The sequence below is a fragment of the Cuculus canorus genome, chromosome 22 (assembly GCF_017976375.1).
Source record: "Cuculus canorus isolate bCucCan1 chromosome 22, bCucCan1.pri, whole genome shotgun sequence".
Classification (NCBI taxonomy): Eukaryota; Metazoa; Chordata; class Aves; order Cuculiformes; family Cuculidae; genus Cuculus; species Cuculus canorus.
The window spans coordinates 3594651-3615673 of record NC_071422.1 but is presented as its reverse complement, the minus strand read 5'-3'; the positions used below and the strand labels follow the sequence as shown (position 1 = coordinate 3615673).

The 21023-nt window shown below is 49.6% G+C and overlaps 1 protein-coding gene across 1 annotated transcript in view; it reads right to left on the bottom strand.

Annotated features, from left to right (window-relative positions):
- Window positions 1-10336, bottom strand: part of LUZP1 (leucine zipper protein 1) — a 45252-nt gene extending 34916 nt beyond the window's left edge. Inside the window, exon 1 of the mRNA XM_054086530.1 lies at window positions 10236-10336. The gene's annotated coding sequence lies outside the window, so the exon portion shown is untranslated. The remainder of the gene's footprint in view (window positions 1-10235) is intronic.
- Between the last annotated feature and the right edge of the window lie 10687 nt (window positions 10337-21023).

Sequence of the window (21023 nt, the reverse complement as noted above, 5' to 3'; positions counted from 1 at the left end):
TGTGCTGGAGCTCAGCAGAACCAGAAAAGCTGTGAATTCAGCAGCTTTTAGACAAGCATTTGTTAGAGAGGGGAGAGAGGAGCAGCATCCCTCAGCTCCGCTGGCAGGGTAACAGCAAGAGCCAAGGAGGAACTGGTCAGCTGTTAGAAATGCTTCTGGCATGAAAGCTGGCAGGCTTGGGTCACACCATGCAGCCGGCTTGCAGGGCTCCGCTACACCAGCACCATCACCGTGGACTCAAAGAGAAGCTTCTGGTGATGGGAGGAGGCCGTCTTCTATCTGCTCCTTTTGCACTCCATGAAATCTACACCTTCCTCTAAAGCAGCACCTTGGGTGCAGTAGTAAAACCAAGGTTCCATCGCCAGCTCCAGGACTCCTCCAGCGGTGCTTGGGGTGCTCTGCCACGAGCAGCCAGCGGAGCTGAGCCAGCCCGTCCCAGGCAGGGCAGCAGGCAAAGGATAAGGCAGGGGCACAAACAGGGCATAAGGCAGGGCATGAAGCAGGGCAGCAGGCAGGGGATAAGGCAGGGCAGCAGGCAGGCAAGCCAAGGCACAGAGCACCGGCAGGCAGCCCTGTCGCCAGCAGCACCGCACCTACCGCTAGCACTGACTCACGGGCAGCCAGGCAGCCAAGGCCTGCGGAATTTCTGCTGTTGCCATTTGATCCAGGAGGACCGCAGGTACAGCGTTTCACAACGTTGTGTGCAGGTAAATGAGGGCTGGTTGGCTAACGCCCGCACTGTGAGTAATCTCCAAATCCTTCACAGCCTCCCAACACAAACACTCAGGAACCCTGTCCCCTGGCTGTACCACAAATAATAACTGGGATCTTGGACTCCTTTATAACAATGGGCAGTTTTCTTCTCCACGATGTTCTGCCTTGCAGCTTCAGAATCTATCTTTTTTGTTCACTGACAAGTGCGAAGTCAAATGAAAGGAGGTATTGAGGAGCTCATGTCACTCTCTTAAATGTGATTTATTCAATGAAGACAGTTGAGTGGATTGTCAGACTCTAAAAGAAGTCTTTTGTGTTCAATTTATTGCTGAAAATACCCTCAGGTAACAAAAAATTAAATAAAATAATTCTTACAAAGAGATAATAGTCTGAACCTTTTAAGAAATATGCTGCCTTTGTGAGAGCACACTTGTAGCTGTTGGGACTTAAACACATTGGCCTCAAAATTAATGCTTCACGGACAACAGGGAGATGCTGAGATAAGCAGCCAGGATGGTGTTACGACACCGCACAGTCGTGCCATTGAGAATGGCCCACTCTAAACCCTTGATGAATTTATGGACAGAATATTTACACCTGCAGGCTGAGCGTCTCGAAATGACACTGGGCATTTCACATGTGGAACATGCAGTGTTGCACCGTAAACCAGGCAAACAGCCCAAAAGGGTGAGCGCATCCTCCGCACCAGCAGGCAGAGACCAGCCATGCACACTGCACTACAGCCCCCGCTCTGTGCAGAGAGCTGAGGGGAGACTGGATGCTCCCCACGAGTTAGAGGCCCGAGGTGTTGAGGCAGGATGGGGGACTCTGTAGGCACTGTTGGGATTCTCCCCAATGCAGAAAGAGACGGCAGAGATCCCTCTGCTTCCTCTTACCAGCAACAGACTGGACTTATTCCCTGTTCACTTGCATACAGTGACTCCTTTGATGAGGATGGGCACTGACATAGCAGAACAACACCCCAGGGAGAAGATCATCCAGAGCGTCCAGCTGCCTCCTTCAGCACACAGGCGGGAAACTGTCTGGAGTTGGAGGTGAGGGACAGGATTTCCAGCAGGAAGGTGCTGAGCAGTACTTCTCGCACAGACAGGGCTGAACGCATCACCATCTTCCAAGTTCACAGCTCCTACCAGCCTGCCAAGGGACTCATGACTATCATAAGGAAAATTTGTTCCAAATCCTTAGTTTCATGTTTCTAGAAAACCAATAACCTTGAAATATTCTGTATTAACAAGAAAGAGGCAGTTCTGCTGGAAGCTTGCATTTGCTTTTAAGCCCCGTGGGATCTAATGGACAATGGACAACAGGTTCTCTGGGCAGAAGACAGACAAATGCTATTGCTCCTGAAGCACACATATTCCTGCAAGCACTACACATTACACAAGATGCTAATGAGGAAGTCTGCTGGCTTAATACCAAGCATTAATTTATCTGAATCCCATCCTGAACGAAGATCAGAGCCAAGAGGGCATATGCTTTTCTTACAGCACATTTAAGAAGTGGGGAGTGAAAAGCTGAGCATAAGTCACAAACTTATGAGGGTCTCCCTCCAGCTGGACGGTCTCCCTCCAGCACTTCTCCAGGGGCATGTCTGGCTAACCCTGCTCCCTTGCATTGTTATTTATGTGTCCTTTTCCCCCTTTTACTCCCTAGACTGAAGGAAGGAAGATTGTTTCACAGGAAGGAAGGACTGGCTTGGCTGCACTAAGACAGGCGCACACTGCTTCCCCTGCCAGGCGGTTCCTTTCTACAGAGGAGAAAAGGAGTGGGAAATCCACGTTTTCTGTCTCATCTTGCTTGCCAGTAACAGGATAAGGTTAACCCCAAATGTCACAGAACTTTGTCCAGCTCCAGCTCCAAGCAGGGTTACAGCCAGAAGCTGGAGCAGGTTGCTCAGGATGGCATCAAGTTGTGCAAATCTCCAAGGCCGGGGACGCCACAGCCCCTGGGCCCTCTTCCTGTGTCAGACCAACCTCGGGGACACAATTATTGTCCTTTACATCCGGTCAGAATTTACCATGTTGCAACTTCCTGGACCTGGGTCACGGCAATCCCAGTATCAGTACAGACCAGGGGATGAAAAGGACTTCGGGTACTGGTGAAGAAAAAACTGGACATGAGCTGACAACCTACACGCGCAGCCCAGAAAGCCAACTGTGTCTTGGGCTGCATCCAAAGCAGCATGGCCAGCAAGGTGAGGAAGCAGATCCTGTCCCTTGACTCTGCGCTGGTGACATCCCTCTAGAGACCTGTGTTCAGCTCCAGGGAACGCAGAAAGACTGAAGCAAGTGCACAAGTACAATCCAAGGGCTGGAACACCTCTCCTGTGAAGAAAGGCTGAGAGAGTCGGGGCTGTTCAGCCTGGAGAAGCAAAGGCTCTGGACTGACCTGTTCATTAAATACATGAACAGGGTTTATAAGTAAGACAAAACTTTACCAGGGCCTGTGGTGACAGGACAAGGCACAACAGTTTGAAACAAAAAAAGGGTAGGTTTAGATCAGATATAACATACTTCTCATGATGAAGGTGATGAGGCACTGGCCCAGGTGGCCCAGAGAAATTGAGGAAGCCCCATCCCTGGAAGTATTCAAGGCCAGGCTGGATGGGGCTTTTAGCAACCTGATGCGGAGAAAGATCCACCTGACTCTCGCAACACTTCAGACACCACGTTGCCAGAACAACCTTCTCCCTCAGCCTGCCCGATGTGCTGTGACTCACATAGCCCCCAAGTCACTGCTGTGCCACCACCGCTTTACTGACCCTGTCCAGCTCACTGCCACCGGACCTGTTTTGGCAGCGGAGAGGTGCTCAGTGGGCGTCCAGCTCCCAGAGCACAGCCAGGCTCTGGGGCCAGGCCAGTGTGGAGCACTCCCAGCCACAAGCTCCAGCAGCCGCTGGAGACACACAGTGCAGAGAGCTCTGAAAAAAGCAGAAAGGAAGAAAAAAACAAAGCAGGTGGGGAAGGGCCCTTCTCGGCAAATCAGCTTAAAATGTAGGCAGCAGAGGGAAAAGCAAATGAAGAGGATCTGTGGGCAAGGGCTTGAGAGAATGTTGCTGTTGTGAGGCAGTCAGGGAAAGAAAGCTCGAGCATCAGGCTTGCTCCTGCTGCTGCTCAGAGGAGACGCAGAGACAGCAACCCTGGCTTGGGGAGAGTGGCATGGCAATCAAGGTGGCACACGGCAATCAAGGCAGACAACAGGGCACGGCTGTGCTCCTTCACTCAGCAGTTGCTGTTCTACTCTTGCCTGTGCCTAGAGCCAGCCTCACAATCGAAGCTGTTGAACACTCAGCTATCAGGAGCTCATTTGCTGTCTGCACTCTACAGAGACCAAGCACCCAAAGGGCTCCCTCTCCATCTTCCAGTCACCAGAGGTAAACGGCCCCAACTGCCTCCACAGCAGGGATAGCATTGCTCCCACACTCACCTTCACACACAGCTTCTCAGCTCTGCCCCAATACCAACGACTCTCACTCTGCCCTTCATATCACCTCTCTGACAGATTCTTTCAAACAAAAAGAAATGTCCTACTCCAAACTGTGCTGCTTGTTGCTATGCTCTGCGCAATGCAAAAACCTACCTGAAGGCAACATCCAGAGAATGTAAGGGTATATGCAGCCAAATCTCACTTAGAAACATCAGGACTCACATTTTACATAGGATCCCTCTATGCTGACAGTAATTTCATTCAATAATACCAAGGACAATCCCTAACAGCAGATATATACATATGTGTGCTATATATAAATATATATATATATATATACACACAGAATGGTACACAAACAATGGAGCAAGATGCTTCATTAGGATTTCTCAGCTGCTTCAAGTTCAAATTCTCACAACACAGCACTAATCGTTATTTATTATAACACATGAATTATTGTTCTCCAGTAAAACCAGATATATTCCCAAATAATTCACACTACCTGAGGAACTAATGGTTTGGGTTTTTTTTCAGCTCTGTTCCAGATCCTGTGTCAGGAATCTCCTTTCTATGCTGGTAAATTCCACTAAGATATCACATGTAACGACAAGTTCTTAAAGCAGTTTCATCAGATTTTCCCTTTAAGGTAACCCACTGCATTCCCACGTGAGGCAGAGGTACCTCAAAGGCAGAAGCAGCTCAAAGTGCTGCAGTGGAATCAGATGATCCGTGCAAGCTTAGAGTCTCTGCAGTCTCCTTTCAGCTTTGGAAACATACCCTTCAATTTTCAAACCAACCCAATGGGCAAGCCACAAGCCTGTGCTGTATCTTAAAACCCAGATACCGCCTTTAAAAGCAATTTATATAACAGCGGTTTTGAGAAAGAAGGTGAAAACAAAGTCTGACAGATTCTGCTGCAACACACTGGGAGGGTGCAGCACTGCAGCGGAACCTGTCACTCCAAGCTGTACGGTGCCGTGCTGCATGCAGCACAGAGCAGCAGAGCAGATGCCACCAGGAAGCAGAGCTGTTCTGCCAGGAGCCCACACTGCACAGCCTGTAGATCTTTTACGTTCCTGCAAGAGTCTGGATTGCATGCGACAACAGAAGAAAACGTGAAAAGTAAACATTCAAGGTAAAAAAAAAAAACCATGCCTGAGCTAAGAGTTGCTTGAGCTTATGTTCATCGTAATCAGCCACACAGAAATGCGTATTTTCAGCTTTGGATGAAGCCACCTTTTTAGAGGTCAGTTAGAACACTGCAACACTTAATGAGATGGACAGACACAGGTCTGCCCATGTGATACAACAACATGCTCCCTCTTTTGGCCCTGGTCCACCTTTTCCTACTGTGGCACTTTGCACTTCCGATGTGGTGTGCTTGCTGTCGCCCACTCCTGCACTCTGGGAGCAGAGGCAGGTGGTTGATGGGTTGACCTGCTGCATGTTGCCTGCTGGCACGCAGAGTGGGAGCAGTGCTGTTCTGCAGCAAAGGTGGTGTGCCACCAGAGAGCACGCTCCTCAGCTGCCTGGCAGGCTGGCTATGCTGCGGCACAGGGCAGGCAGCCCTCTCACGTCACCCACAGAAGCAGATACTTTTCTCTCCTGCCATGCAGCCTGACACATGAATCCCGAGCTTCAGGGGTTTTGTAATATTAACCACCAAATCCGATTCCTACCAGAGCTAAGAAAGCCTCTGTTCGCATCTGCTGCTCTGCTGTTTCAGAGGCTGCAGTGCACACTCAAGGATACTGGTTTTGGCCACAATGCTGTTTGCAGTGTTTCAGCAGGAAATCAGTCCTGCTACTTCTGAGCCAAATGATCACAAATCCAACTAAGGAACATGGGTTTTCATGGCAAAAAAAATCTTATATTTATTATACTAATGCCCCCTGAACCATCAAGTTTGCAACCTGAAATTGCAAACCTCAAAACGGCTCAGTTAATGAGTTAATTTGATACTAAGTGAGGTTTGATGCTGTGGCCTGGGCCGTATGGCAGGTCAACCTATGACTTAACCTAGGACTTAAAAACTAATTAGCTAAGTAAATTCAGAACTAGAAATGTTTACATGCAGAGGCTAGTCCACAAGCTACTGTCTTTTTAGGTGGCCCTGCACTGCACCTACCCGCTTCTGACCCTGCTCTCTCCTCTCGTGGCCAGATAAAAGTAACTCTGCAGCCAGGCTGGGAATTGGGCAGGGTTAAAGGAGGTGTGGGGAGGCTGATGGTTAATTTTCACCTAGATAAGCTCCCTCCCCATGGCTGCACGGAGTCTGCGTCGGCTGAGGTAGAGCTGGAAAGGGCACCTGGAGGAGAAAGTGACTGGGAAGAGGGGCAAGACAAACCCACCTCCTCCAGCCACAGTGCCCACCTGCATTGACCTAGTGCTTCCCAAGACTAGGACTGGAGAGGATGGGAAAATCCCTTCTTCACCTCCAAGCTGACAGAGTTGCAGCAGTGAGCAGCAGCTCTCACCTGCCCATTGTCACACAGAAACAAATTCATCAGCTGATGTTTCCTTACACTTCATAGTTGTGTATTTTGGCAACTTTGTTCCTAAGTGAATAAAAGATCCATTTGGTTTCCGGGGTTATCAGCATAGATCCTAAAGGGTTCCAACCACTGGCAGAGCTTACCCAGCTCTAATGGCAAAAGGCTTCATAGCAGACTAATTGCTAAGGATAACACTAAAACTCATATTTTCTAAACATTCCCTCTCCTTTCAGCCCTGTACTGTAACAGTGCATCCGCTTTTCCAGATTGCGTTTCTATGAGAATCTCAAAGGTTGAGGAATGCAAACGTTCAATTTCCAGCACAATCACTGCAAGAAAGCACCCAAATAATCTCATCCCTGTTTTACAGGGAAGGCAACAGAAACTGCCTGCACCCAGTGTTTATGTTCCTGCGTGCAGTGCCACAGCACTTGGGTAAGGCTGCTGCTGCACCTGCGTATCGCACCCCACCCTGGCGAGCGTTAAAGAACACGGGGCTGAACTGTGCCTTACGCCCCAAAAGAGCCAAGCAGGGCCTCCGCAGGGAACATCACTGCCAAATCCTACCAAGACAAAGCCAGAGACACAAGAAGATTACAGCCTAAATCGCCACATTTTGGTGGCTGACATCCAATGCCACGCTTCAGATTTGAGCATCTCAAAAAGCGCTTTGGCTTTCAGGCTGCTGAATCAACCCAAACCCCACAGACTCTGCGGGACGAGCATGCCCATGGTGCCTTCAAGGAGTCAGGGTGGTTATGAAGGCTCCCAACTCCAGACAATTAAAGGCAAACCATTTGTGGTTTTTCCACCAAAGTGCTCCTGTCCCCAGCTCTAAACCCTCAAATCCAGAGAGCTATGACTGCCCACAGAGTCCGCAGCGGGTGGCCACGGTCACCCTGGGCTGCTTCCCCCCGTTACCCTGGCAAGCAGCTGAGCTTGGACAGGGAGATGAATCCCACCTCCAGTGACTATGGAGAGGAGATCAGATCAAAGGACTCAAAGCCCTCCACAAACACAGTCTGCCTAAAGCAAGGGAAATAACAGCATAGAAGGACGCAGCAGACCACCAGCACCAGGGATGCAGGCAGTGCTGCCATGCAACATTTCCCCATCAGCTGTCACCAAGTGTTTGACACCACTTTTCTACTCCACACATGCAGATCCAAAAATTACACAAGGCAAAAAGACAGTACACCAGGCCTTGGGAAGACGTAACAAACCTATAACCACAACCAGTGCTCTCCCTTCCAATGTGTTTTAAGGGTTCCCATGACCTGCATTGCACTAATCATCACAATTATCCAAACGGCCTCCTAAAAAGATTATTTGCAAAAAAAGGATTAGTGCAACAATTCTATCAAAATTGCCCTGTTCTGTCATTTGGCTCTGTCAGGCCAGCCACGCTTTCTAAAAAGCTTCCGTGGGGTAGAAAGCACCCATTGCCGGGTTCTTCACCGACTGCAGCCCTCGGTAGGAAGGAAAGGTTTCACGGATCACGAGCACAACCTCAGAGTACCTGTGTACAACACTGTGGTATGGTCATGCTCAAAGATGTAATCACTAACCCACTTTAACAAACAAAATAATGTGGTCTAGGTTGTAAGGCACAGCAGGCTTATAAACATGACCATTTCTGGTAACAGACACAGTTGGGAGTACTCTTTTTTTTAACAAGAGCTACACTTCCTCACTCATGTTAAACAAATTTAGTAACTTGCTCGCAGTTGGGTCAAATTTTCAGAGCTCAGAGAAAGCCAGAGGGTTAGTGAAGAGCTCACATTGTCATAACTTATTTTGACTTCCTAGAAAGTAGAACTCAGTCAGATTGTCCTGTACCAGAGCGAAGAAACTTTACCATTTATAGGATTATAGGGAAAACTGAGGGCTGAAGAGCTCCGATCGGAATAGCAGCATAAGCATTAGTTACTGGGCCCTGTCTACTCTTGAATTGCTCCATTTTCTCACACCCCTTTACTCTGGATTCACTCCTGCCCACAGGAACTTTCAGCCAAACATCCAAGAGAAACACAGCCGCCCGCTCTCCCCATAGCTCCCGGCCTGGTACAGAGGGCTGGCTGTCCCGGCCAGCCCCGCTGCCAGGGTGCAATCCTAGAAGGTGTCCTGCACCCCAGCATCCAGCATGACCCTCGCTCCCTCGAGCCTCTCGGTGCACTGGGACTGGGGTGTCAGCCTGGCAGGCAGCCTCCTGCTGTCCTTACCACTGCAGAGCCAACACAATGAAGGAATTATGGTCCTGTGAGTGCCACAGACACAAACCGGCCACAAAGCAGACTGCCATTGCTGAACCACTGGCCATGGGCTGCCTTAACTGACCAGAGCACATAGCTGTTGGTTTTGTACTCAGTCAGAGAGCGGAAACACTGAGGAACACTGTCCCTCCTCGCCCTCCAGCAGGCCAGGAGATGCGTGTCTCTGCCAAGAGACTGGAGGCATGTGGTAAGGAACTGCATTTTTTCCCCTAAACTCTGAATGCCTGAGACGACTCTGGGGTTGTAAAAATACTTCCCCCTTTCACTGTCATTGCTGTGTGGGACCGCTCAGAGAGGCGCTCACCCGCCCAGGGTGGCTCTCACCTACAGACCCGATGGGAACCCACCCACAGCACGCTGGCACTGCTTCCTGGGATTCTGCGGAGGATTTTAACAGAATTTATGCAGCAATTACCATCTAATCCCTCCGAGCCCGACTCAAATGTGCAGATCAGCTGGGACGGTCACTTTAACTCGTGTTTAATTGGTTTAAAGGCTTCAGAAGGGGAAAAAAAATGCAGATTTGCAATGGAAGCGCGGTCACCAAGGACACCACTGAAGGGCCGCGATTCCTTGGCTTTGGATAGCACGTGGAACGCCAGGCGCAGTCGAACGGGTTACATTTACGGTGATAATAATCATAGACTCATTTGTTTGGAAAAGACCTTGAGATGATGGAGTCCAACCGTACCTGGCGACTGCGAAAAGGAAGGTTTCGAGATGAGTTCCCTCACACCAAGAGGCGCTTCACCAAGCCCCAAAAAACTCACAGACAAGCGAGAACGTTATTAACGATTGGACGGGATGATCCAAGAGGTCTTCTCTAACATAGTGATTCCATGAGTCTATGACACAACCAACGCGGGTGGGCTGGGGGGGGAGTGGGGGGGGGGGGGGAAAGAAGGAGGAATTCCGCACAAACAAGCAACAGGAAAGGCAGAACGCTGGGAGGGGGGGTGGGGAAACTGGTTATTCACTGCAACCCCGTGCTTTCAGAGCTCGGCAACCTCCAAACGCCGCACTCCAGCGATGCACACGCGGGGCTCCGCGGGGCACCACCGCTCTCTCTGCGGGCGTCGCAGGGCCGGGTTGCCCGAGGGGGACCCCCCGCCGCCGCGACCCCCTCGGGCAACCCGGCCCTGCGACGCCCGCCGTGCGCGGAGACAAAGCGGATGCCTCGCATTCCTCCCCGCCCGCCGGTCCCGCTGCCCCCCCCATCCGCCTCCTCTTCCCGCGTCCCGTCCCGCACACGGCGCTGCCCCCCCCGCACCCCGCACCCCACTCCTCCGCCCCATTCCGCGCGTACCTCGTGCCCTCCTCGGGCTGCGGAGTTTGGGGGGGGTGCGAGGCTCGGGCGGGTTTGCGGGCGCTGACAATGAGGGGAGGGGAAGGAGGTGCCGGGCGGTGCTTGAGACGTCAATGGGAGCGGGGCGGGGGCAGCGGCCATTTTAGGGGATATGGGGGGGGTGGGGGGGGGAAGGGATCTCGGAGCCCATGCAGTTCCACCACCACCTCTGCAACGGGGGGACTGGAGCGCTGTCTCCTGCAGAAACCCATCAGGCAGCCTCACCTGCACCCCCTGTGCCGCCCCGTGGAATCACAGAGTGGGTTGGGTGGGAAGGGACCTCAAAGCCCATCCAGTTCCTTCCCAGAAACCTCCCAGTGGATCCAGTTGCTCCAAACCCCATCCAACCTGGGCTGGAACCCCTCCAGGGATGGGGCAGCCCCCACTGCTCTGGGCAACCTGGGCCAGGGCCTCCCCACCTGAACAGCAAAACATTTCTTTGCAATATCTAGTCTAAATTCCTCTTTCAGATTAAAACCATTATCCATTGTCCTGTTGCTACAGGCCCTGCTATAAAGTTTTCCCCATCTTTCTTATGAGCCCCCTTTAACTATTGAAAGGCTGCAATAAGGTCTTCTCAGACCCTTCTCCTTTCCAAGCTGAACAACCCCAACTCTCTCAGCCTTCCTTCACAGGGGGGGTGTTCCGAGCCTTTGATCGTTTTTGTGGCTTCCTGTGGACCATCTCTGATAGATCCATCTCTATCCTGTGCTTATTGCTCCAGAGCTGGACACACTATTCCACGTGTGGTCTCACCGGAGCAGAATGCCGGGTTGAATGGGACTTCAAGGATCATCCAGTCCAACCTTTTCAGGTGATCTATAGTTGAAATGAGATGGCCCAGCACCGTGTAAAGCTGAGCCTTAAAAGTGCCCGGTGCAGAGGAGTCCACCACTTCCTTGTGGAGGTTATTCCAATGTTTGTTCTTGTGGTGAAAAATTTTCTGCTGGAATCCAATCAGAATCTCCCCAGGAGCAAGTCATACCCTTTAATCCATGTCTTTTCCACATGACTCCTAGTAAAAAGGGAGAGTCCATCCTCTTAGTAGGCACCCTTTAAATATTCGTACATGGTAATAAGATCTCTAAGTCTTCTCCTCTCAATGCTGAACAAACCCAGTTCTCTCAGCCTTACTTCATGTGGTAGGTTTCCTAGTCCTCTGATCATCTTAGTAGCCCTTCCCTCGACCCTCTCCAGCCTCTCTGCATCTTTTTTTTTGAGTAGCAGGGACCAAAACTGGATGCAGCACTTCAGGTGTGGCCTGACAAGCACTGAGTAGAGTGGAATAATGACTTAACTGTATCTCTACTGCCCTTCTTGATGCACCCCAGCATCCTGTTGGCTGCCTTTGCTGCTGCAGCACACTGCTCAGTCACGTTGAGCCTGATGTCCACCACAACCCCCAGGTACTTCTCAGGAAGAAATGTTTTCCCATGAGGGTGATGAGGCATTGGCACAAGTTGCCCAGAGAATTCATGGCTGCCCCATCCCTGGAGATGTTCAAGGCCAGATTGGATGGGGCTTTGAAAAACCTGATCCAGTGGAAGGTGTTCTGCCCGTGGCAGGGACTGGAATTGGATGGGCTTTGAGGTCCCTTCTATTTCTTGATTCTCTGGTGTTGTGGGAGGGTTATGGGGCAGAGCACACTGTGCAGGTGAAGCCACCTGGTGATGGACTGCGTGGTGGATTTGTGCAGGAGAGTGCTCCAGACCTTGTCACTCCGTGGTTCCTGCCGAGGCTGCTGCCAGCGCAGGCTGTGCTGGATGCTGCTTTCCTGCCTGAGACATGAGGCACATGTCTCTCCTGCATTTGGAGGAGACCCTTCTACCTCAGCACAGGGCAGAGGCCCTCATGGCAGGCAGCATGGAGAGGTTTGTCCTCTGTAGCCTTCATTGCAGCTCCCCTTTCCTGCCATCTCTTGGTAAGTCTGGGACTTGGCATGGAATCAAATGGGGACCCATTTGCAGTTGTTTCCACCTCTGGTATAGAATCATAAAATAGAAGTGTTTGGGTTGGAAGAGACCTCAAAGCCCATCCAGTCCCAACCCCCTTGCCATGGGTAGGGACACCTCCCACTGGATCCAATTGCTCTAAGCCCCATCCAGCCTAGCCTTGAACACCTCCAGGGATGTGGCAGCCAAAACTTCTCTGGGCAACCTGGGCCAGGGCCTCCCCACCCTTACAGGAAGAGATTTCTTCCTAAGATTTCATCTAAACTTCCCCTCCTTCAGCTGAAAACTGCTCCCCTTCATCCTCTCCCTGAATTCCCTTATCAAGAGCCCCTCCCCAGCTTTCCTGGATCCCCTTTCAGTGCTGGAAGTGGCTCTAAGCTCTTCCTGGAGCCTTCTCTGGGCTGAACAACCCTAACTCTCTTAGCCTGTCCTCGTATGGGGTGTGTTCCAGCCCTTGGATCATCTTTGTGTCCTCCTCTGGCCTCTCTCTAAAAGATGTATGTATGTGCAGCCCAAAGATGTTTAAATGGAATTGGAGACAAGACTTCCAGCACTCTCTGGGAAAGGCTGCTCTGGATGCTACTGGGCTGTGCGCAAAGTGCCGGGGCTGCTGTGGCGCTGAGCTGGAGGGTGGTGCAGTAGCATACCTACAGGAGCCATGGCTCGGGGCATTTGTATCATGCTGGGCTGCAGTCGCCTAGTTGAGTCTACAGAAGATCCAGTCGGCAGCTGGTGAGCGCTTGCAGCCCCCCAGCCATGCAGCTGCACATGGCAGTCTTAGAATATATCCTCCCCTTTTGCCAGCAGGTGCATTACCTGAAATTATATTTCCAACGCTGTTGTACTTCAGCCAGTGCTGAAGGAAGATGCTTTGAGCATTAAGTGACTCGACTCTGAGAGAGTGATGTCCATGCTGTCATACTGAATTAAAATTGAAATTTTTGGTCCTGTTTCCATAGCACAGTGTAAAATATACTTGTTCTGAATGAAACGTCAACACTCTAAAGTGAATTTTGTAGGTTTGCAGCAAAAATCCAAATTCACACAAAGGTACAGAGTGAACACGACCTTATTTGTAGGCAAACTGTAGAGGGCTTGCCGGTGGTCATTGTAACGGGAAAGGCATTCCTGAAGATCCCCCTGTGCGCCAGCATTCGCCAGCAGGGGCATCTATTACATATACTACATATATTACATGCGCTCTGTGGTGCAACTATATTCAGCAGTTTTTTGGTTCTCTGCTTTACAGATGCTACTCCTAATTTCCAAACTGGTATGAGGAAGGTTGCTAGTGTAATGCCAGCTCTTGAAATCCATCTAACAGTGGCATAGCTGCGTATAACGGGGAGATAAAATGGAAAAAGAAAGGGAGTGCTCTAAGCTTCCCAGCAGTTATATACGATAGAGCTTAGGGTGCCTTCCATGTGCTTCTTGGATTTGCTGTGTTAGGAGACAGATGGGCCTGTGCTTGGGTGCTTTTTCATAGAGAGCTTGTGGTGGAACTCCCTACTGCAATAGAGGTTCAGTAGTGTTTCAAAAAGACATGAAACAAATGAGGGGCATAAAATTCTGTTGGGGGCTGCCAGAAGATCACAGCTCTGCCTTCTCTCGGTAAAGAAGAACCTGAAGATAAGTTGGGAGTATGGTCTGCATATTCTTCCACTCTTCTGCAGGCATAATCTGCTTGGTATTGTCCCTATTGGTTTCCACAGTGAAAACAGCCGAAAGCGTGTCAGAAGCCTAAAATCCTTCATAGATATGGGTGGATGCAGCCAAATAGAGAAGATCCAACTCTATGTCAAGTTCTCTATTTGGAGAGCATGAAGGAGTTTAGAGTGTCAAGGCGCTTGGGGTCCAAAACCTCTGGTTATAAGGCCAGAGGTGAAGGTGGCTCGGGTGGAATTGGTCCTGCAGAACCTGCTCACAGTAGGAGCAAAATAGGGATGTGGGACTCATCTTCTGGATCAACTAGTGGACCACCCCATACTAAAGGTCATCATAATGGAATCTACTTGATCTTGCTGACCATGGTTCAGGAAGTATCTGATGTTGATGACACTGGCCAGGTCCAGTGTCAGTCTTCCAGGAACAATCACCGCTTGTCTATGAAGGCAGGCTTTTATAATGGGGATTCTTCAAAAAAATCTTTCTGTCCCATTTTGTGGCTGTAGCAAAACTGGACCTGCAGAGTAGAAAGAATCACCTGAGACCCTGGGGTGTTTAGTGATGCTGGGTTTTGACCTTTCATGGTGCATCCTTGTGACCAGGAAACCACTCAGCAAACTGAACTGCTCCCCAAGGGCGAGGAAGGCATCGTGAAAGTTGTGTTCCTGCTCCTGCCTGACAGCACGCTGTGTGCTGGCTCTCTGCTGGTGGTGGGTTGCCTGGGGGATCCAGGCGAGGGGGACAGGGGCTGGGCAAAGGGCCTGTCTCTGCCACCAAGCTCAGTACCACCACCATGTGTAACAGCTGTAGAAGGCTGTACTTAATGAGCAGGACCAGCAGGAGGGCTTGGTTGGCACCTTCAGCCATTGGCAGGCCCAGCTGATACGTGCTGGATGCTCTCCAAAAGGTTTCACTATTGAGGGGTGTCCTAAAGGCCTAGAGCTCTGCTTTTGGGCCCTCGTTGCACTATTGAAAGTTCCCCTTGTTGGCAGAGGTCAGACTTTGGAAATGTCTAAGCTAAGTCACAGGTCTTGAAGAGGATCCTTCCCTAGAGCCCAGGAATGAACTCTGTTCAAGCACTGACCAAGTATTTTGAGACTTCTTGTACCATGAGTCTCCAGGAGGTTAAGGACAGTGATTTCCTCACAGCTCCACTTCTCTGATACTCTCTGGAGGAAGCCTCATCCCGGGGTGGAAGGGAGTCATGGTTCTTACAGTGTGCATTCGCCATACTTGGTCATAGTTCAGTCCCCTTCAATTGTAAAGGTGGAAGCTGGGGTACTCAGGTGGACTCAGGAGACGACATTCAGGAGGGGATGAGATGAGGAGGGACGGAAGAAAAGATGTGTCTCCTCAGTGCAGGCACTGTCCTTGGTGTATTCTCCATACCTCTGCGTGGATCCCACCTGGTCATTGTCATTAGCAGTGTCATTAGTGGCGGCAAGATCCATGCAAGATCTCTCCTGGCACCTAAGTGGGCTATATAGCAGCCATTGAAGGGACATCTGGGGAAGACAGGTGGTGCCAGACCAGTGCTGGCATCCTGCTTTGGCTTTTGGAAACCCAGCACTTGTCCTTCCAAGCCATTGCCCCAGGCCTCGGCAAGTCCTCATCATGCAGTAAAGCAGTCAAGAGTGGAACGCTCACTATGTACTGTGAAAGATGCTCCTCAGCCTCCTGAGCTGCAAGATGCCAGCAGCACTCGAACAATGAACTGGTGCTGGAAGCACAAAGCAGGGGGTGAAGTCCTTCCCACCGAACCCAAGCAATGGGAGGCAGTCGAAGGAGGTGCGGGGGAATAAACTGAGCTGAGGGGAAATAGAGGGAGAGAAAGAAGCCCTTTGCCAAGGGAGCATCTGAACCAATTTCTAGGTGGAGATTTCGGTATGAGGAACAGACAGTGAGTGGAAAACCAGGGGATGACGGGGCACAACCCACCTGTTGTGAGTGGCATGGAAGTGGCAGGGCTGCAGCTAGTGATACAGTGGCTGTGGCAGCAGATATCTTGGAGAGAAAAGTTTAGCATTGTGGGCTCACAGAATTAGAAAGTTCTGTCCTGGGAAAGGAAATGTGATACATGACCTAGAGGAAAAGAGGAGAAAAAAAAGGAAGGTCTGGCTGCTCAGAGGGGAAGAAGCAATTTTTTAATTTTTTTTTTTTTATTCATGGGAACTTAGTGTAGTCAATGGGAGCAGGGGACAGGGACAGAAAGAGACAAGTGGAATGGGGCGTGTAACAAGGTGAGGAGGCAGCCCTAGCTCTGGGCTGGAGTGGGAGGTGCTGTTCAGAACATGTACAGCTGGCAGGGAAGACAAAGTTGGCAAAGTAAAGGAGCCCAGCTCACCCTGAAGGGTAAAGGGGACCAGGAGGGGAGGAAACTGCACAGAGGCTGGAGTGGGAGCAGGGACAGAGCCACAGAGGAGTGGAGGAGCAGGTACACCAGCAGTTACCCTGCTGGTGGAGTGCAATTGCTTAGGATGGGCTGGAGAAGACCACTCTGCTTGTGGGCAGACATGAATAACAGGGTGGGTAAAAGCTGGGAGGGAAACAGCAGTTTCTTTCTACCTGGAAAACTGTCATGTGGAGCAGCAACCTCCTTTTCTTATGGTACTTGATAGAAAAGGTTGTTGAGTTCCAAGGATGCAGGGTGTAAGTAATGCAGGCACATGTGACCAGAGATGGTGGGGGAAGGGGAGATGACAAACACCTATAAAATCATGAATAATACGGGGAAGCAACAGAAGCTGTCAGCCTGTCTGACAACAGAGGGCCCGTATGGGCGTAGCATGTTTAAACAAACAAAAGTAGCTCATGCAGTTTATGCACAGCTTGATTAATGTGAGAAGTGAATGGCCACAGGATGCCATGAACACCAGAGGCATGAGGTTGAAAAGGGATTAGACAAGCTCACAGAGAACAGATTTCCCAGTGGCTCTTAGAAATGTCTATCTGAGTCATCTTCCGGTTCATGAAGTCCCTGCACTGACTCTTCAGATATTCTTGCTATTCTGTACTAGCTCTGTTTCTATGGTGAATTTAAATGAGGTGCCTAAGTTGATCTAACAGCTTGCTGCTGCTGGTACATGCAGTTCTGCTTCTCTCCGTTCAAAACTACTTGTGAGTCTGTGCTGCTTCTGTTGCACCAGTTCTGGCAGTTCTTCAGTTCATTAAACTGGCAGAAAATTAACGCAGAGTCAATACTTTTCTGCCAGTTCAGTGAGTTGAATCAGCCCACTGTTTTCTAAGCCAGTGGTACCCATGAAGTCAAAATTTCTTGCTTTTCTCTTCAAAATAATACTCAGTTTGTAAAAAGTGGAAGTGGATATCCTCCTGTTATTACCTGGTTCCAGATATTCTGACTTTAGGTATTTGTAACATCAGAGTCATGATAAGATCCTGATATTTATTGAATTAGTTTGTAAAAGCTCTTCCCTGAGCTGGAGCCTGGGCCATGCTTGGCACCACACAGAGTTTAGGAGTGTTACTAAATACGGTAAGCTGGTAAAAGAGAACCATGCATGCTTGTGTGGTTGGCAGTGCTGCACAGCTTATTAGTCTCACATCATTATCAGCACATGGCAAGCAAAATAAATTTTGTTTGGTTTGGGTTTTTTTCTCCTGTGTGTCTGTGTTTAACAGTTTCTCATTCCTAGGAACAGCAAAATAAACCTCATTACCTGCCCTAGGAGCCTGCAGCCATACCAAGGTGCAGTAACAAAGGCACTGAGAAGCAAGCAGCAACATCAGAAGCAGGTCGACATCTTAGTCAGTTCATACCCCTGCCATCTTCACCCATCAAAAACCATGTGTTTCCTTCTAGAAGCTATTTCCAAGCAAATGAAGGACAAGAAAGTGATTGGGAGCAGCCAGCAGGAGTTTACCAAGGGCCAGTTGTGCCTGACCAACCTGATTTCCTTCTACAATGAGACAACAGCCTGGGTGGGCAGCAGGAAGACACTGGATATTGTCCTGATTTATTGTAGCATTGACTTTATCAAGGCCTTTGACAAGGTCTTCCACAGTCTGCTTGTAGGCAAGTTGGTGAGATTTGGGATGGATAATTGGAGAGTGAAGTAAATGAAAATCTGGCTGGACGGTTGGGTTGAAGGAGACATCACAACAAGGTGAAGTCCAACAGGCAACTAGTTACTAAGGGCATCCTTCAGGGATGCACACTGATGGGTCGATAGTGTTTAATGCCTTTATTAATGGCCTGTACGATGAGCTATTGTGCACTCTCAGCAAGTTTACAGACAGTGCCAAACTGAGGAGAACTATCGCTATGCTGTAAGGCAGGGCTGCTGCTCAGAGGGACCTTGGCAGGCTAGGGAAAAGGGCCTCCCTCTCTGTAACAGATACTGGAGACACAACTGCCGTGAAAATGTGACCATTGCTGGAAGTGACGTGTACGTGAGCAAGGTGCCTTAGGGGAAATCCGACTGAGAGGGGTCTTAACTTCATTGCCTACTGACCGACATTTCTTCTGTTTCACCAGTGGTGAAATCTAAATGCAAAGTCTGCTATTGACAATGAGCATATGGAAAGTGTGTCTGACCACTGGCATTTTCCACAGAAGCATCTTGGCTGTATTGAATCTGAGCACCTGTAGTCAGATTGTCATAACGGGAATTACATGGGAGCCATAACTACTGCCATCCCTCCTGACATTCCTCCAAGGGCTCTTAAGGTTTACTGAGGAGGGAGCAGTTTTACACATACATTTGTTCCTCCCTACCCCACTCACAAGGAACCATTTCTGGATCAGTAAGCATGGCTGTATTGCTGCAACCCACACACTTCGCATGACCATCTGCCCCTCACATTGCCAAGCTTGTCCTGGGAGGACTGATCAGCTTCCACTGTCGTTGTCTTGCTGACCTTCAGTCACGGTGACTTCTCAGTGCTGACACTTGGCCTCTTCTCCAGTTCCAGGAATAACCTGCACTGAAATTTAGTTGCAGGGTGCTGCAGTGAGCACATGTGCTTTGACTTCTATTTAGCTATTTCTCCTGTTTTCAATGAATTCCACATTATCACGGAAATAGCTGTCTGCTGGAGCAGCCACAAGATGTACTTCCATACAAATAAATGTGTTTTACCTTACCTGTCTGCTTAATATTGCAAGAACTTCACCAGGGAGGCACATGGAAATCATGCAGCCCTCATGTACCTTCTTGTGAAATGCATTTGTGTGCTCCTGACTGTCATCCACAGTCATGACATGGTAAATATGGACATTGATCTCTGGGACATGATAGCTTCCTCCTCTCAACTCGGAGGCTATAGGATGTTATTTATCTTTCATTTATGATCCTTAGCTTAGTGTTTTCCTGTGTCAGTTCCAATAGGAGTTCCAATAGGAGTTCCTGAAGCACTATATCAAATTTATCAACCAGCATTAAGAATGGTGTAATATTAGACTGTGTACCTTTTTAAATTAGCCTATAATCTAATCAAAGAAAGGGCATAGTTTGTTTGCTCTTGTATTAAACAGTGTCCTATAAAAGCCCAAAGAACAGTAGTGGCTCATCTTTTTATGCTATGATATTTTGCCAATCTGTTCACCATTGGAAGTCTTCAGAAGTAAGCAAGACAGGAAAAGGACAAAAGCATAGTTGATCAATAGAACAATGGGCATGGACTAGGTGGCCTCTCAAAGGCCTTTATTTGTAGTTTCATGGTTCACATTGGGCAGGTGAACCATCAGGAGAAATACTGTAGCGACATTTGGCCTCCAGATCCCTGTGCACAGATACCTGCTGTCCAAGGTTTCTCAAGTGGGAGCTTCCTCTAGCTTTGGGTGCCAACCCAGATTTTCCTAGAAATTCCAACCCCCAAAGTACATGACCAAAATACTCTCCTGGGAAGCCTGTTTTTAAATTATGGCACTCCCCAGATACTGAAGGACAAATTTCACAGTTTGACTTGCCCAATTAATTCTGTTGTGCATAAACCATCTACTGCTTATTAGAGAAGAGACTTGATCCTATGGTTTCTGCTTTCCAGATGTGTTCTGGACTGTACTGTCAAAGTCGTGCTTTCCTTTCCCTCTTCCCTGCTTCATTTGTATGTGTACCAAGAGGGCAATTTTTTCTAGCTAAGAACTATCACAAAGCTGAGGAAAGTCAAGCAGCTCAAGATCCATCGGTTATCGGATGACTGGTCAGTAGGGATGTTCCAGATGCCTGTCTGAATAGTGGGAAGAAACAAAGAGCACTAGGTCCTTCATAAAGAGTAGGCTTAGAACACTGGGCTGGAAACAGAGACAATCCAAAGGGATGAGATGAAGATAAAGCACTCTTTTTTAAGGACTTCCTAAGACTTGAGTTTCCACATGCCTTCCCTCCATTTGCCCACTGGTCTTTAATCCATCTTCTCCATGATCCTTTGCACTAGTGGAGGAATCCACTGATCACTTAGAATGAGCTAGAAAGATACAGCAGGGAAACATTATTTATTAGAACTCGTCACACAGCAGACATCAACCATGTGCTCCCATCCTTCTCTTGTTCTCTGATACACCTTTCCAGACTCTGTGGACACGGCAGGATATAAGTCTGGCTAGAAAGCTGCCTAGAGGAGAAGGACCGGGGGTGTTGGTTGACAGCGACTGAACATGAGCCAGCAGTGTGCCCAGGTGGCCAAGAAGGCCAATGGCCTCTTGGCTTGGATCAGAAGTGGTGTGACCAGCAGGTCCAGGGAGGTTATTCTCCCTCTGTACTCGGCACTGGTGAGACCGCACCTTGAGTACTGTGTTGAGTTCTGGGCCCCTCACCGCAAGAAGGATGTTGAGGCTCTGGAGTGTGTCCAGAGAAGAGCAACGAAGCTGGTGAGGGGCTGGAGAACGTCTGACGAGGAGTGGCTGAGAGAGCTGGGGTTGTTTAGCCTGGAGAAGAGGAGGCTGAGGGGAGACCTTATTGCTCTCTACAACTACCTGAAAGGAGGTTGTGGAGAGGAGGGAGCTGGGCTCTTCTCCCAAGTGACAGGGGACAGGACAAGAGGGAATGGCCTCAAGCTCCACCAGGGGAAGTTCAGGCTGGATGTCAGAAAAAAATATTTCACGGAAAGGGTCATTGGGCACCGGAACAGCTGCCCAGGGAGGGGGTCGAGTCATCTTCCCTGGAGGTGTTTA